General features: G+C 43.0%; 1 protein-coding gene across 8 annotated transcripts in view; it reads right to left on the bottom strand.

Annotated features, from left to right (window-relative positions):
- The window catches only part of MCF2L (MCF.2 cell line derived transforming sequence like), a 162,522-nt gene that overhangs the window by 133,988 nt on the left and 15,649 nt on the right, over positions 1 to 12,885 (bottom strand). Inside the window, exon 1 of one of the 8 annotated variants that reach the window (XM_035317669.1) lies at positions 6,298 to 6,454. The exons of the other annotated variants lie outside the window; for them this stretch is intronic. The gene's annotated coding sequence lies outside the window, so the exon portion shown is untranslated. Of the gene's footprint in view, positions 1 to 6,297; positions 6,455 to 12,885 lie in introns of those variants that run through there. 8 annotated transcript variants of the gene reach the window in all.

Raw genomic sequence — 12,885 nt, forward strand, 5'->3', positions numbered from 1 at the left:
TCCTCTCCTCTCCTTTCCTTTCCTTTCCTTTCCTTTCCTTTCCTTTCCTTTCCTTTCCTTTCCTTTCCTTTCCTTTCCTTTCCTTTCCTTTCCTTTCCTTTCCTTTCCTTTCCTTTCCTTTCCCCTAGCCTCCCTTGCATTTAGGAAGCAAATGAATGAAATATCATTTACATCTTCTGTGTTTCTATGGTGTGTCTAGTTTCCCAGTAACCGCTCCATTCGGTTATTTTCTTCACCCTCCTCTTTTTCCACATTGGATTAAGTTATCAGTGTAGATATAATGGGCGTGAAAGAGTTTATTTAGTTTAACACCCCCCTATCTACCCACGCTTAGCACAGAGCTGGAGCAGCTCTCTATCTATCTTCTCCAGCTTGAGGAGCTAAACTACCCCGACATACAAGCAGCTGCACTCCCCTAAAAGCAGGCATGGCAAGGAACCATGTTGCCTTTTAGTTAGTGCAGTGCCAAGAAACACCCCACCTTTCCATGCTCATTGACATGTATTTAGAGATGAGGGATGTGTTTTCTGTAGGCGGTAAGGAAGAGCAAAGATAGGAAGCACACAGGTGAATGGGGAAAGAACTTGCTGCATGCAGAATGTGGAAAGAAATGACATATCGTTATGTTGCTTTCCTCCTCAGGACAATTCCATGGGTATGTATAGTTAAAGGAAAGGTCACACAAGGGAAATTGTATTCCAACCCCTAAAAAAAAAAAACAATAAAATGGAACGATGGTACTTCAAACATAGACAAAGAAGTGTAAATAAAGGAATGCTGGTTTTAAAAAGCAAGCAAATATTGAAAGGTACTGAGAGAATTAAATAAGTAATAGAATTAGGATGCAGAGATGCCACAGTAACATTTTACCTCAGAGTTAGTATTTCATATTTACATGCAGAAAAGAAATCAATCCAGAAGACACTCTTCTGTCACGCTGGAGGAAATAAAGGGCGAGGAGTCATAAAATTAATTTCTACTGAAGAAAATCCGTCCAGTATCTTTTTAAAGCTCAAGGATTTTGAGGACTCCTAAAAAGTATTAGAGTTAAATCTTCAAATCCTTTTTTTTGTGTGTGTGTTCAGCTTTGAAATATTAGGAGAAGTTCAAATCTTATGACGTGCCCCAGTTTGTAAAATCACTCTTTCAAAAGAACCGGCCACGCACATACAAGTTCATTAGCTCTGCCATTCAAGAGGCAGGGCTGATTTAAAACATTCTCAGCAACAGAGGGTAATGAGATGTGATATTGAACTGTCACTTATAATTGCTAATTTCACATACAGTTGGTAATCTAAAAGGTATTCAAAAGAAAAAAAAAAAAAAAAAAAGTAGGATATTTCCAGGACCATTCAATTTGATTGCACAGAATAAAACCGAAGAGCTTACCCCGAGGAACAGGCTGACAAGTTGTGTCACAGAGAAAGGACAGAGTAGAAGGATGTCAGCTTTAATTCTGAACTTCTTTTATTAATGGGACCTATCTTAAACTTTTACTGCCTTTACTCCACTTCCACAGCTTTAAAAATGTAACATTCACTGGGGCTTTCTAGTCACAGAAAGCTCTTCCCTTTTCAGAATAGCAAAGCAGCTAGGACACAGGGAAATCCAGTTTGTGAGTGGTTTGACTGATCTCAGGCATCAGTCCTACCTTCTGTTCTGGCCTGGGTGCCAGTCTCTCTCCTGGACTGCACCCCAAGCACCACCGAAGGTCTTGTCTTCACCTTGATGCAGAACAGGAAAATTTTAATAGTCCCAAAAAGCATTCAGGAACAGGAAAATAATTTCCAACAACCCCAAGGGTTGCAGCTGTAGAGGCCAAACCCTGCGCAAGACTCACTGATCATTTACCCTTATCCTGGTTCCTTCAATGGTTCCTTTGTGTCTTTTACAACAGAGCTTGTGAACTTCTCCGTGTTCGTCTCCTTAACAAGCTAATGCCACATTCGATGTTATTGCATAGTCCTCAGTAAATAAAACAGCATTACAAGGGGGGTTCAGGCTGGGCATTTGGAAAAATTCTTTACTGTGAGAGGGGTCAAACCCTGGAACAGGCTTCCTGGAGAGGTGGTTGATGCCCGATGCTTGTCAGTGTTCAACAGGCATTTGGACAATGCCCTCAGTAAGATGCCGTAACTTTTGGTTAGCACTGAAGGGGTCGATCAGTTGGACTCAATCTTTGTAGGTCCCTTTCAGCTGATCTGTTCTGTTCTTAGTCTGGTGATTGGTGGTTTGGTAGCATTTTGGTGATTTGGTGGCATTGGCAGATGCTTAATGTAGGAATGAAAGACCAGGTCAGATCTCCTCAGAAGTGGCAGGAGATTCCAGGTAGGAAAAAAAAAAAAAATGCTTTTAAGGAAAGGCTTTTGAAGACAATGACAAGTGTTTCATATCTTGACATGCAAAAATCACTATTTTCAGTTCACAACAATTTGTCTTTATATATAGCATATGAAATAGTGAATATTTTCAGATCCCATTTTTTTTTTTTTTCTATTTGACAGATGTCACAGAAGATGCTACTTCCCAAACTGGGCAAATTAAACTGATCTTTCCTGGCAGGTGGTCTCCACTATACATTGTGGGACAGGAAGACTAATCTTCAACTTATTTCACTGCTTTCATTACAGCAAAGCTGTCAGAAAGGAAAATGCCTCAGCTTCTTTACATTGTAAGCCACATCCAAACCACCCTGTCATGTTTTCATCTTGAAACAAAGATCAAACTTTTGCTCTGATGGGCTCCTGACAGTATTGTTAGTTTTCCTTAAGGACCACGGTTCTGAATAGTTACTGCTTTTGAAAGGGAAATGTTTCAGAGCCAGGGTATGAAATCTTCTCTCAGGTAAGCATGCATGTGTAAAATTCTTTATTATTTCGGTTACACGCTGCTATTGCTTTTTACCCCCACACACCTCCTTACAGCTATTTCCAATCCATGACAAACATTGTTTTTTCAGTGACAAGCTTAATGCAATGCTGTTTTATTTTCATTTACTTTGTCTTTAAAATGAGGTAAAAAATGTGCTTTGACAAACTATTTACTTCACGTTAGAGGTTGCATGGGCTACAGTTTCAATCATTTTTAAGCTTTATAATGTCTGGATAACTAGAAAAAGTATCTTTTGAGTTGAGTTGATCACAACTGCAATCAAGAGCTAGCTACGTAAATCCACAAAGATTAAAACAAGGATTGGCTCTCAGAGGGACTCATATTCGGAGCACAGTGCACAATTTCTTGCTCCAGGCTTGGCTCCTCCAGCTCATCAGGCATGCTTGCTTCTATGCTGTCAAGTCATCTGCACAGTTGCTGGTAATTAATAACCTCCATGATGCACCAACTGGTACACAAAAGTATTTTAAACACTGGTATTCCTAATAGCTGTTTAATCACACTGTTCTTAGTTGTCTGTCAACTCATGTTTTAAGAGACTTAAAGCTTGAAATGAGATTTCCACGAAATTTCATGTTCTGTGTTTGTAGCCTTTCTCAAGTTCTTCAAGTTTTCTTTCTTCAAGGTTCTGCTGTCAGAGCTCTTTATCAGACCAGTTTGAACACGCTGAAAATGACTTGATCCTTCAGCTTTCAAGCTCACCAACGCAGAGCCTCAGCAGAGCATCTGTGCAGTCATGTCATGTACTTCTAATGCAGTTTACCCACCTGTGTTTACTCATCTACATGACAATTTAACTGTAATATTTGACAGAGTTTCCTCAAACACTCCTAGCTGAGTGCACAATGAGACAGACTCAAAGAAGCTGGTTATCTCAGTTCAAAGGGCTTGTCTATACTGCTGGTTTTGATCTGATTCCGGTCAGGTGTTACTTATAATATAAAAAATCTACAACTTGATGAAAAATTCTGAAGTCCACAAAAATTTCCAGGAAAGTAAAGGAAAAATACACAAATGTGTCAGGTGAAAAAGAAAGCATCGCACACTATTTCATTGTACACAGACATATATTTGTCATTACAATGCTTTAGTATGATTTTTGTCACGGTGTTAGGCATAGAAGAGATTTCAAGGAAATAAAGAATTATTGTACTGTATTTCCCTTTACAAGACAGGAAATATATAATGGACCGGTCTCCAGTCATGTTCCTGTACGCTTTGTGGCAATGCCTGGATCTCTGAATGGGAACATTTTGATCCTCTTCACCATTCCCACCCGTGCATGCAAGAGGAAGAGCATTTTCAGAGGTGAATATCACCAAAAAATCAGTAGAGGCTAGAATTATGAAACAATTTAAAAGCTGTGATCGCAACAGGCAGTGTGCAGAGGAGGCTTGAGGATGCCAGATAGGATGCACTGGAAGGCAACACTTGAAACTTGAGCTACACCAAAACAACCCACACCAAAGGAAAAAAAAAAGTCTCTAGACTCCCTAGAGACTGATCTGCATTAGCATTACTCTAAAAGCCATTTACTTCCTTCCCGACCTTGGCAGACCCTTTGAAGAAACAGAGTAAGGCATTAATGAAATAGTCACCTTGGCATCCGTGGTTATTAGCACAGCTGGACCTGCCATTACTAGGAGCACCTGCTAAAACGGTAAAACTTGACAAGTAACTTTGGTTGGAATGCTCTGCTGGGTAAAAATAAAAGAAATGCATAACAATAAATAACCTATCAAATAACGCTTGCAATGACGTTATCAGATACATCGGTCAGATATTCTTTAACTACCCCAAATCTCTGCATAGCACAACGTTACCAGTAAAAACTGTTATCTCGTTTCATCTTTCTAAATATCCAATTTCTCCTTGCTGCCACAAGCATGTGCGAGTGGGACATCTGGCAGAGTCATTAGCAGCGGTGTGGTAAGAGAGCGCAGACAAAAAGCTCTCAAAAAGTAGCAGTAGTTACGATACGGTTCAACTTTTATTTTCCTGCTTTCATGGGATTAGGCTGTGGTGTTCAAAGAACTGCACTGTTTGCTTTACGACAGAGTCAATATTTTTATATTACTTTTTGAGGTTTTTAATTGTGTGGTGACAATAAGGAGGGGAAGCACAGTATGCAGAAAGGAGATCACGGGTAACATATGACATCATTCTATTCTCCTGCTGTCCCTGTCCTCCCTCTCCTCCTGCCATTTGTGAAATAGGATGTTTAAAACTAAAGACTAGTTTCTCATGGAAAAGACAGTGTATCTGCCTGCTCTCCCCACGTCCCCAGTCCTCCCATAAGCTAAATTTGTACATTGAGCACACCAGCCATTCTACTGTAATATTAGTAACCTCAAGCACCCAAAGCTTTTATTATCAAAGTAATAAAGGAAAATCCATGGAAACTTCCCTTCGAGTCCCTTATAGGGGGAGATTTGTTTAAATAGATCCACCTCAGCCAAGACAGGCAACATTATCTGCAGGGAGCAGAAAGCACAGGAAGGTCTCAGAAACGAGGACTGATAAATACTCATGAGTAAAATCCGAAATGCAAAAGACCTAACAACTGAGTTTAAATATAATTTCACATGGACAGCTACCTCCTTTGAGAGAGAAAAAGGAGTTCATGAAACATTTTAAAGACAGTCTGAGAAAGCAATCCCACTATGGAATCACTGCCAGATGTCTCTGCAGTATTTGCCAAGCTACAGCCAACATTTTGTCAATATGAGTTAAAATCGCTTTTCTATACAGCACAGCCTTCTTGGTGCTATATGATATTTTCCCAATATCTATGGGAAACCATTTTACTACCAGAAAGACAGTCACAAATGTGACTTGTATCTCTTGTGCTTGTGACCCAGTTACTCACGTGAACTATGGTAAAGATACCTGTCAAAAATAATCTAATACTCGTTAGTGCTTGCTTAACGTAACTTCTCTTTCATAAAAGACAGTAATGCAAATAAAAGTCTTAAATTCTTCCTGATATAGCCGCACAAACCACACTGTTGCACAGATTTAGTTTTGGCTTGAACTGTTGAAGCTAATCATAAACACCACTAAAACATCCTAACACAATATATGAAATCATACCCCTGCCACAGCCAGAACAAAAATACTCTTCTGTGAGAACACATACATGTATCCCACACTGAATGTATTAAGTAAACTACAAATAAAGCCAATGTCCTGCCAAAATCCTATTATGAGGCAAATGTACTAGCAATAACTTTCAGCAGCTCTCTGATCTCCAAAAACAGCTAAGATTGCAATACGCAAAAAATGGCATTGAGCTTAAAATACAAGACTTTAAAAATAAGTGTGCAGAAAAGCAGATGCTGTAATATACATATATATATATATATAAACGATGCCCATGTTTACTTTTGTAAATACCAACCTTTCTTGTTGTTCTGTCCGAAATCCAAAGCATGCAGCACATCTCCTTTGATCACGTGTTTTACGGGAGAACAGCACAAACGACACAGCTTTTGAGAAACAAACGTGGTAGAAAGGTCCAAGTGTGCATGTCAAACTCTTCTCAAATGCAGTGAAATTGACAGAATTAGTGCACTGCATTTAGCGTTTGCAGGGAATCTGTTTCCAAGGAAACCAATAGCTGCAGATGCTTTCCCATGTCATTGCAAAAGAAAATTCAGCAGCGAGATTACTTGCTTACTCAGAATTTTACTCACACATTTATTCTAATCAATAACAAACTATTCCCCAAACTATCAGAAGACCAGGCTGAATGTTAAAAAAAAAAAGCTTTCCCTACACGTAATCTTACAGAACAGATGTTGCTAAAAGCAGCATGCTACCTTTAAACGTTTCCTTCTTTATCCTCTTTTAGTCTCCCAAAGGGACCAGCCTCCCCTGCTTTGTCTCCCTCAATTAAAGGATGCAAAAAACACCCCACATCACGGGTTTTCATCCTAAAAAGTGCTCCAATGACTTGGCAATACCCCAGCTTCCAAGGGACAAATGCTGACCCGAAGAGGCTGCAGGAATGCTTATTCCTACCATATGGAATAGCTTTGCAAAATTTATCATGCTATAGAGGTATCACCATGACTGACATGATTTGGGCTTCTTATAATGAGAGTACAAAATATAAGTATTTAGTAAAGCCATAACAGAGATGCAGGCTAGAAAAGCACTTTCCCTGCACAGGACATTAAACCTCTAGCTCAGTGTTACATGTAATGGTTACTTCTCATTTAAACAGCAGATCCCAAGCTGGCATATGTAAATGCAAAAACCTATAGACACTGCATTTCTCTTTTTAATTAGACCTCTTTTGTCTGTATAAAGTACCATACCTCCTCTTTCAGTGTTGGTGATTCAACAGCAACATCTGCTGGACATGAAGGGGCAATATTCAATTTACGTAAAGAGATTAAGAGGCCAGGCACAGAAGCAGAAAATAGTTACGGCACCTCTCTCACACAGCTACACAAATCCTTCTCCTTTTCCCATGCAGTCAGAGAAGAGGATCCCTATGCCAAGTACTGATTATGCTTCATGTGTCAAGCACTTATTTATTAGATGTATAAATACTCCTGAAAGCAGAGAGCACAACTCAAGGCTGCTTTTTTCAAGTTAGGGAAGAGAAGGAAGTGTCCCTTTGTTGCCACCCACCCCATCTAGAGAGTCTTGCCCCTCTAGAAGCTCAGCGAGCTGCACATCGGGCACTGGAAGCAGCCCCAGAGGATCAAAAGCATGGTGCACACCAACCTTCCCAAGAGGGCAGCAGCTCTGGGCAAAGTCAAGGCGGTCCATCACCCCGAGGCAGATCAGCCCTCACCAGAAAAACTGCTGTGGGAATCGCCAGGGGAATGAGGGCCACCGCCTTGGGCTTAAATGCCTAAATGCTACCCAAGTTCTCTGAAAACTGGTGCTGCTCCCTCCTGCAACCTCCCAAGCAGCCTCCTTCTTTGGAATGTGGTGAAAGCCAGCCCAGCATCCCTGCTGGCGCCGTCCCAGTCGGTAAAACAGGAGAATAACCCACCTGCTCCCTCCGGGACCAGGCCTGGCTGCATGCATATGGCCCATTCTGATACCTTCCAGAATCTCATTTACAGCCTTCTTATGTAAATACATTTTGTAGCAGTGAAAAGGGCAGGCACAGCCAACTTCTGTGAAATTAAATACGCTGGAGTGCACAATGTGCTACACCATACTGTTGGTCAGAGCTGGAACTGCACAAGAGTGTACCAATAGAACAGCAAATTTCTACAAAACACATTACAAAGTGTTCTAAAATGAGAGGTGTTTCTCAAAATAAGCAATAACAGGGAGAAAAAAAATAATTAAACAATGTTCTTAACATGTGTAATGGGGCATTTCTGCAGAATTTTCCCCCACTCCTCTGACTTTAAGCCCTGCTCAAGTGGAAAAGGAAACTTTCAGGATTTTTTGTGGGAAGAAAAAACTCTGTATATACACTGCTAGTGAAGAGGTTTTCGGGCTGCATTAAGAGAGCTGATTCTGCTTCTAGGCCCGCTAGCTGTAGTCCACTTAGATTTTTTGGCAAGCCCTAGCAGCACTATAAAGGTCCCTAATACCTTCTCTGCACACACATAATCTCATGGATATATCCACATGCCTTACTGGAAACAGCAGCTGCTGGGGAAACTGCCCAGCTTTTCAAGGACCCATTCCCCACCTCCCAGAAGCCTCAGCAGAAATGATACGGATGTGATTTCTCTGGGAGCTTCACCTTTCGGGCTGCCCTCCTTGGCAGCAGTTAATCCCAGGCATCTTATTTTCCGCTGCTGTTTCCCAAAAGGAAACTGAGTCAATCCATCATTTTCAGTGTAGCAGCTCCGCACCAAGGTGATGGTTGGATGGAAGTCACACACGCAGCAGGGCTCCCCTTGCTCCACACATGTAGTAATTAGCAGAAGTACATTTCCCCAGATAAGCCTTTGCAAAGCACGGCACGCCAATTTGACAGCTGTGAGCTTTCACTGACCGACTCCAGATGCACAATCACTTTTCCTTACCCCCTCCACGTAAGAAGTTGTTTAGTAACAGTCAATGGCAAATACATCAAACTGTTCAACAATCGGTTTAGATGACATTTGAAGACTGAAAGCAATAGTCTAACCATGTTCAACAAGCAACTTTAAAGAATCACAATTTTTCTAACGTACCTTATGATCAACAAACAGCCTTAAATGGATCTGATGAGCTGAGAAAATAAAGCTGTGCACTGAGTAACTTGCAAGCCCAAATTAAATAAAGTCTCTTCAGCCCCTAGCAATTAAAACAAACACTGTATCTTTTAGCTTCAGGCTTCCCTTTGACAGCTGGCTGTTTAACCAATTTTAGTCAACTCTCAGACAGCGTAATTTCCAACAGCCAAGAAACGTGGCCGGATCAGCATGCAGCCAGGCTGCAGTTTGTACCTGGGAACAATGAACAAAAGGAGCTCCTTGGTAGCTGTGTATTTTCAACGGTAGGAAGGTTTCTACATACGTTACTATTTGGACATAAACACTTGTGGTAGTCACAACAAAATGCAAAAAATAGACTTGAAAAAAACGTAGATATTTTATCTCGTTGTTTTCCAGCATTTTTGTTATCAAACCGCTCTCTTACATAGAGACAGTTCAACTTTTTAAACACTCAGCGAGTGCGCGCTAAGTCCAGCAAATCTGAGTATCTATTTCCTCATCTGCATGAAACAGCCCAGAGGCAACAAGTGAACCCAACATCTAATCTGGGCATTGCCTAGAACAGAGGCAAAGCAGTTCATTTCCCTAATAAATGGTCCAGCTGGAAGCCGGTTGATGAATCTAACCCACCGCTTTTTACCCTAAGGATGTGTGGGTGATGCTGAGAGACATTAAGGCAGCACGAGAAAACTCATAGCTCGGGTGGTTTCTGCTGCACCTATGCCAGACCTAGGGTAAACATTCACAACCTCATCTTGACGGCTTTAGGAGCGAGGGCCAAGCTTTACGCAGATATCCACTGCCAACGGATGCAGAAAAATGGGATTTTCGGAAAGCCTAAGCAGGTTGGACACAAGCCCTGCTGAATTTCAATTACACTTCTGCTTTGCCACATTTCCACTTTCTTTGGAGCCACCTGAGGCAACACAAAAGCACGAAGGTACTTATGTCAGGGACTAAACAGAATTGACAAAGCTTTCTTACTTTGGTGTCATCGAGTATTTAATATTTCTTCTTGCATGGAGAATACCTGAGAAGTGAAGCATGATTTAAATCAAAAGAAAGAGTTTCATTACATACAGAGGTATCATAAAAGCTATTAATTTCAACAAGAAATTAAATGTTTCTGATTTCTCTACAGAGTAAGTGGCTATATATTTCAAGTAGATTATAAACAAAATGACATCTATATCTATGTCGCATTGCCACATCATCCTTCAAAAAAGAAAGAAGGGCTATTGTTATGGGGGGCTCCCTCCTGAAAGGGACAGAGGGACCGATATGCCGACCGGACCCAACCCGCAGAGAAGTCTGTTGCCTCCCTGGGGCTCGGGTGAGAGACTTTGCCAAGAAAGTCAAGCGCCTGGTATGGCCCACTGACTACTACCCGCTACTGGTCTTTCAGGCTGGTAGCGATGAAGTAGCAACGAGAAGTCCGAAGGCGATCAAAAGAGACTTTAGGGATTTGGGGCGACTACTTAGAGGATCAGGGGCGCAGGTGGTGTTTGCCTCTGTCCTTCCGATAGGGGGGATCGAAGCTGAAAGACGTACTGTTCACATAAACTCGTGGCTTCGAGACTGGTGTGACCGGCAGAATTTTGGTTTCTTTGATCATGGGAAGGTCTATGCTACACCGGGCCTGATGGCACCGGATGGGATGCGCCTCTCTCGGAGAGGGGTAAGGATCTTAGGTCAGGAGTTGGCAGGGCTGATAGATAGGGCTTTAAACTAGAGTCGAAGGGGGAAGGGGCTAAAACCAGGCGAGCCGGTGAAGACCTAAGGGATGGTACGCTAGAATCAGAGGGGCTGTGTGCCAGTGGGGTCCTTTGGTCAGATCCACAAGGTGCTGAGTGTAAGGAGACGCACCTGAAGTGCTTTTACACAAACGCACGCAGTATGAGGAATAAAATAGATGAGCTAGAAGTCCTGGCCCAGTCCCGCAACTACGACATCATCGGCATAAGCGAAACCTGGTGGGATGAGTCCTGTGACTGGGGTGTTGCGATAGATGGTTACAGGCTCTTCAGGAGGGACAGGCAGGGTAGGCGAGGTGGCGGGGTGGCGATGTATGTGAAGCAGGGGCTGGACTGTGTGGAACTTCAGGTTGGCGATGGCAAAGTTGAGAGCCTCTGGGTAAGGATCAAGGGACGAACTAATAAAGGGGATGTAGTTGTGGGAGTCTATTACAGACCGCCTGGCCAGGATGATAGCGCCGATAAATTATTCTTTACAGAACTAAGAGAGGCCTCGAGATTAACTCCCCTTGTCCTTATGGGGGACTTCAACTTGCCGGACGTTAACTGGGAGTGCCACACGGCTGACACGAGCAAGTCCAGGAGGTTCATGAAGCACCTAGATGATAACTTCTTGGTGCAGGTGCTAACGGAGCCAACTAGGAAAGGTGCCCTCCTAGACCTGTTGCTAGAAAACAGAGAGGGTCTGGTGGGAGATGTGGTGATTGGTGGCCGCCTCGGTCATAGCGACCATGAAGTGGTTGAGTTCAACATTTATGGTGACAGAAGGAAAAGCGCCACCAAAACCTCATCCCTAGATATGGGGAAAGCGGACTTCAGGCTGCTCAGGGAACTAGTCAGTAAGGTCCCCTGGGAAACTGCTCTTGAAGGCCTCGATGTCCACCAGTGCTGGTCACTCTTTAAGCGATGCCTCCTAGAAGCACAAGATAAGGCAATTCCAAAATATCGCAAGTCAGGCAGGCGGGGCAGGAGGCCGGCGTGGCTGACCAGGGACATTCTAATGGAGATTAGGTGGAAACAGAGAGTGTTTCGCTACTGGAAGGAGGGCCAGGCGTCATGGAAAGAATACAGGGATGCTGTTCGTGTTTGTAGGGAGAAAGTTCGAGTGGCCAAAGCACAGCTAGAGTTGAAGCTGGCTGTGTCTGTGAGAGAAAATAAAAAGGGTTTTTTTAGATATGTAAATGGAAAAAGGAGAACTAAAGAAAACATAGGGCCGCTCCTTGATAGGGAAGGTCTCCTCACAGACGATGACGTAGGCAAAGCAGAGACGCTTAACGCCTTCTTTGCCTCTGTCTTCAATGCCGATGATGGGCTTCGGGACCCAGGGTGCCCTGAGCTGGAGGACCGGGACGGTGGGGATGACAAACTCCCAACTGACCCTGAACGAGTGCGGGATTTGCTACTCCACCTGGATCCCTACAAGTCCATGGGTCCGGATGGGATTCATCCCCGGGTGCTGAAAGAGCTGGCGGATGTCATCGCGGAACCTCTATCAATTATTTTTCAACGATCCTGGGAATTTGGAGAGGTCCCGGTAGACTGGAAGCTGGCAAATGTCGTGCCGATTTTCAAGAAGGGTCAGAAAGAAGACCCTAGCAATTACAGGCCTGTCAGTCTCACGTCAGTGCCTGGTAAAATCATGGAGAAGTTGGTTCTCGGACTTATTGAGGCGCACCTGGGGGACAAAGCAGTCATTGGTCCCAGCCAGCATGGGTTTGTGAAGGGTAGGTCCTGCCTAACTAACCTGATTTCCTTTTATGATAAGATCACCCGTATGGTGGACCAAGGGAAACCAGCTGATGTGATTTTTTTGGACTTCAGCAAGGCTTTTGACACGGTTTCCCATAGGATCCTACTGGACAAAATGTCCACCATACAGCTAAATAAAAACATCATACGATGGGTGAGCAATTGGCTAACGGGCAGGGCCCAAAGGGTTATGGTAAATGGAGCTGCGTCAGGCTGGCGGGCGGTCACCAGTGGGGTCCCTCAAGGCTCCATTTTAGGGCTGGTACTTTTCAATATTTTTATAAATGATCTGGATGTAGGAATAGAGG

Source organism: Oxyura jamaicensis, chromosome 1, assembly GCF_011077185.1.
Source record: "Oxyura jamaicensis isolate SHBP4307 breed ruddy duck chromosome 1, BPBGC_Ojam_1.0, whole genome shotgun sequence".
NCBI lineage: Eukaryota > Metazoa > Chordata > Aves > Anseriformes > Anatidae > Oxyura > Oxyura jamaicensis.